Below are 5,536 nucleotides of genomic sequence, written 5' to 3'. Positions count from 1 at the left end.
TTTCTCTGAATGGGCCCATGGGGATATATGAGACCTTTTTACACACTGACAAGGATCAAACACTGTTTATCAATCATTTAACATGGAGACTGTAAACAAATCCATACAATTCGCTTCATGGAAAAATTGGCACCACTTCACAGATGCAGTTGGTGCTGTAAGTTTATTCAATTCACAGCAGTCCCATTAGATCAGCTGCAGTGATCAATCACATAAACACATTCTTACTGAGGGAGTGTTTCTGTTCAGTAAGACTCACAGGTTAACACACATCTGCCCCTCTTAACCCCTTTGGAGGTCTCTGTTTAATCCACTCTTTTTCTACTCCAAAACACATATGAAGGATTCAAACTAGGGATACACTGTATGGTTCGTGCTCATTTTCAGGTAATTTGTTTGTACTTTTTTTTCATTTTTTTGCTTATTTCTGGGTCATCTCTTCTTAAGTTGCTTATTGTCTTCCTCCCACGTTTTTGAAAGAAATGAAGCCTATTTGCCCAGGTTTCAAAGGGTTAAACAGTCATTTATTTTACAAGTAAAGTATATACGAAAAACTTCCCAAATGCACTTTGGTGTTTAAAGAGCATTCTTCCAAAGAACTGAAATGAAATGCGTCAACATAATTTGTCAAAAAAAAACATATTAATGTGTTTTACACAAGTAATTGAAAAAGGAAGTTAAGCTCTTCCACTTCCCTGCAAGGACGCTACAGACTACTGCTGCGGGTGTGTGAGCTCTGCGTCAGAGACAGTTGGTGAGAGTCCATCCATACACACACAGTGACAGGGCTAACTGTAGCATCACACGGCTAACATTACCTAACCAATAATAATGGGTTTAAAGACAGATTGAGCCTGTTTGGTGTCAGGTCATTGGGACCGTTAAAAGGCTCTGTGTTGGATGTGAGCCTCTGCTTCTGTGGTAGCTCGTGCTAATGCTCCAGAGACGGCTCTTAGGTGCTGCGTCTAACCTTTTTAAAGGCAGCTGGAAAATTGCTGATCTAGCAGGGAGCTGGTCGCTGTTAAATGGGAAATAAAAATGTCCTGTTATCAGCTGATAACTTATCAGCCCGATATATATTGTGCATCCCTAATTGGAACATCGTTTAGGTTGAATCTAGATCAATGTCTGAGCTGGGAAATGGAGGAGTGAGGACAGGAGGAAGCAACTAAATGAAATTAGCTATGGCTGAAAAGGACCCACAAGGTGAAAAATGAGTCTTTCAAACTGAACTTTGACTGAGCTCTATTTGTACTTAAGAAGTCCTTGGAGTGTGCTTCTTAGTAGTTTGTTGCTCCAAGAAACTCAAGCTCCTGCATTTGTAATGCTAAGAAAATCCTGAACTAGTAGCTTAAACAGTGCTGGACTTTAATTCTACTCATCTACAATCCATTTTAGGCAACAAATGCCACCATTGACACATTAACACTGGATTAATGATTAAAATTGATATGCATAATTACCTGTCAGACCTCTACCCCAGTTTTAATCTTTTGTATTGAATGTGTCTTTGTTGACGCGATCATTATCTGCTATTTAGCAACACACAAATGATAACATCTACCCTGGCAACGCCAAAGCATTTTTCTATTTGTCCATTATTGACTCAGTCATGACTGATTGATGAGTGACTTTTCATGGCACTGTGAAAAAGTTGTAACTGAAACATGTGCTTTATCGCAATTCATTTTTTAAAGCCTGAGTCAGTAAGATAAAGATGAGAGGAGCTTTAATTTATAACACTGTGTCAGTGTGCTGTCATGAATATTCAACAGATATTCATCAAAAAAGGCCTTGAGAGCTTCAATGAGCAATCTAAAATTTACTTATTTGAAATAGCCAAATGAAACAGAAGCAAGTTTCTGAATGAGATGCCTCAGTGATGAATACATCTTTCCCCTCTGCTTTACATCTTCAGTGACAGGGTCTGGAGAATTTAATTACCAATGAATTTGTTCATTTTTTTCCCTCTTTTTCTTCATCTCTCTTTGAGTGATTGCTGGTCGTTGCTTTCACACCAGAGGCTCATTTAATCAACACCTGTACTCAAAATGCCAGTGTGGCACAGGGCTACGGGTGTAGACGCTCACCTCATACCATTGTACAGAGCTGCGGGGGCCCTGGGTCCCCCATCAAGTCAACAAATTCTGAAAGGGAGGCATCACAGGAGTTCCTACCTTTGTGCCAACAATACTGTCTTTCAGCTGGGCTCAGAATACAAGATGCTCAGGTCAATTTACAAATGGCTTGCCCCTCCAACAATAACGACAAAAACAACAACAGATGGAAGGAGTGTGGACAGAGCAAACTCTCGAATTGTAAGTCCGCCCAGATGTTTGATTTATTTCTTAACTCGGTGCTGAGCCTTTGAAATTTTCGTCTCTGCTGCCACTGATCCAACATATTTCAGCAGAGTGGAATTTTGGTGGTGGTGCTCAAAACACTTAAAAGTTACATCAAAAAGCAAAACGGCAACCAGTTTTTAGGTTGTTTTTTTAAATAAAATATGGATGAAATGTTGGTTTAAAACGTAGAAAAAAATATTTCTACATCATACACTGTATGCTCTCTTGTATGTAAAAAATGAAATACAAAATTTAGTTTTTTTTCTCCCACATTTAAGTTTATGCACATAAAAGATTTGATTTTACCAACTTTTGGTCTCCCATCACAAATCCGAATTAGTGAGCACTAGTCTTTTTCCAAGATAATCTATCTGCTTGGCAGACGTGGCATGCCAAGATGCTCATTAAACAGCATCATTATTACAAAGGTGTGCCTTGGGATGATCACAATAAAAGGCCGCTCTTAAATATGCAGTTTTATCACACAACACAATGTCACAGATGCTGCAGGTTTTGAGGGGGCGTGCCATTGGCATTCAGCATAGTTAAGGTAAATACAGTAAACAGTTTATAAATATTCAAGGATAGCAGCTATGAAGTGTTCTGTTTCCACATAATACTAATTACCTCAAGCTACTAATATTTAACACCACAAATCACAAGTAATCTAGAAAGCAGGCTGGTTTGTCAAAGCTTTTCTCAGGGGCAGATCCCCTGCATTTTAGGCATTATACTACTTGTACTTGTGCACCTTGTGCCAGGCTTTTATTGGGCAATTTACATTAGATAATACAACCAGGATCCAAGCGCCAAATAAGGGTAGATTTTTCATTCCATGAGTAAATCTCAGAAGACCATCCAACACACTGGCAAGTAAATGTTTGTTTTAAAATAGTCATGTATTAAACTGAAAGTATCTGCCGCATTTTGGTGTCATGTAGGGGGGCACTGCTCTGCTGCTTCTTATCTATCTGTGTTACACAGTCACACACACACAAAAACACACCTGCGGTGCAGCAAAACCTGTCTGCCTGGAGCATTACTACTTACTATTACGGCACCATTTAGGATTTTCGGAAATCAGCTGATCCACTTAGCTATGATTTGTCACCGGTCCACTGCTAGCTAGCATTGTGCACATAGTTAAAAGGTTTATTAAATAAAAACATAGAAGCCCTGTAGTTTAATCCAAGATGGCAAACTCAGCCTCCCGCAATATTAACAGCAGCACATTAGCTCCACTTCCTCCGTTCTTACCTTTCACAGTAAAAGCACTAGACATATGCACAGCATCAGCGATTACCAGAGGGGACTTATTCACATTCTGAGCTGTGGTGATGTGGTACTGCTCTGCTTCAATATTTACAAACAGGAGTCTTCTTCAAATCCACTAATGCCAGAAAAAGAAATGGAATAGCAAGTATATAGCTGATTCCCAGTAGTTTATTATAAAACATACTATTTTCAAAAAGGCTGCAATGGCCTTTTCAAAAGACCAAATGGTGAAAAATGCATAAACATGACAATTTTCCTTTATTATTTCCTCTGTGCTTGGCTTCATGAAATCCCATCTTTCTTTAGAATCCACAATCACACAATAACTCTCAACCTGAGCACTTCCACAGGCTGTGCTGAGCCACACCGCCACTGATGCATAACAGAAATGCAAGCCTAACAGCACAATTTCCTACACTTTCAGCTAAGTAAGGGTTTACATCTGCTTTCCCCTTTTAGTCCCTCTCCATCACTGAAGTAATAATGCATAAGCCAAAGAAAGAATGAGTCAGAAAACCAAAGCACTAGCACAAAACAGAAGAGCTGAAATGTTATTACACCCTGGACAGGTCGCCTGTCAATCACACTGCTGACACGAAGAGAAAACAACCATTTACACTTACACCTATGGGATATTTAGAGTCACCAATTAGTCCTACATGCATGTCTCACATTAAATTTTCGGGACTTGGCGAGAAACACAGCGGAATTCATAATAACGAGGAAATTAATCAAATTCTGTGCTATTCAGCGATATTTTACAAGCTACTGTAGTTGTCCTATTTCAGGGAGGTGAACCATACTGCACCACATGGTCCCTCCACCTAACTCACACCTTGGAGATTACTGAGTTGGGAGGACAGCAGACAGCAGCACTAGAGACAGACTTTCAATTAGCAGCTGTAGCAAACTGAATTCAGCCAACAAAAACCCAGACTCCCCGCCGGCTCGAAAAGCGTCTGTTGCTGCTGTTACACAGGTTAGACCCGGTGCTGCCGTTGGCCACCAACCTGCTGTGACTGGGTTAGCACTTTTCAACTGCTGAAGCAAGTCCGGCTTCCCCTCTTCAGAGATATCGTCCGCACTCCTCATGCAAAAGCAGTCTAATAGGCCATGAGGCAAAGAGGAGCGGGGTAGCAGCTAGCTTATTAGTTAGTAGCTAATGAAGTGAGACCAGCTAATCAAGCGGTAACCTCTGAGGTTGAAAAATGAAGCTAATGGAGAAGCCCATATTTAGAGCAGGAATAAACATTACAGCCTGGTACAAAAAACTCTCTTGGTCTCTATAGCTTACTCCAACATGCATGACAGCAGTATGTGGGGAGAATTCTTTATAACTCACCTGTTTACATTTTATTATAAGGCCCATAGTATATTTGAGGGCAGGGCAGCTTAAGTGACAGGCTGCCTGCCAATAGTGTCCTCGTCAGATCCTCCCCTTGCTGCTCCACAGCCCCAGCCTCTCAACAAACATGGTCACTTCCGGCTCAAAAAAAACCAAATTTGCAATGGCCAAAATGCCGAACTCATCAATTTAGCTATGTTCAATATTTATGTGGTCTATGCTGCGAACACACACTCAAGTTTTACTCTGCCCACCTTGAGCACCACCCCGAACTGCACAATGTAGCAAGGGTCTTCTCTATGCTTCTGGACTATGTGATTAAGCCATTTTGAACCAAGGACCACATTGCTGTAAGGTGACAGTGCTAAACACTGCACCACCATGCCTTCGGAAACAATCATTATTCATCAAAAATAAATAAATAAATAAATAAATAAAACACATTTGAGCTGCATGTGTGTTGCACAGTATTTATTGGATATGAGTCTTGTTCAAGGCGCTCTGGTTTCATCCCAGATTCCAAAGACTTGCAAGTTTGCTTCAATGTAGACTCTTAATTTCCCAAATAGCT

Source organism: Plectropomus leopardus, chromosome 10, assembly GCF_008729295.1.
Source record: "Plectropomus leopardus isolate mb chromosome 10, YSFRI_Pleo_2.0, whole genome shotgun sequence".
NCBI lineage: Eukaryota > Metazoa > Chordata > Actinopteri > Perciformes > Serranidae > Plectropomus > Plectropomus leopardus.
This window is presented reverse-complemented; position numbering follows the sequence as displayed.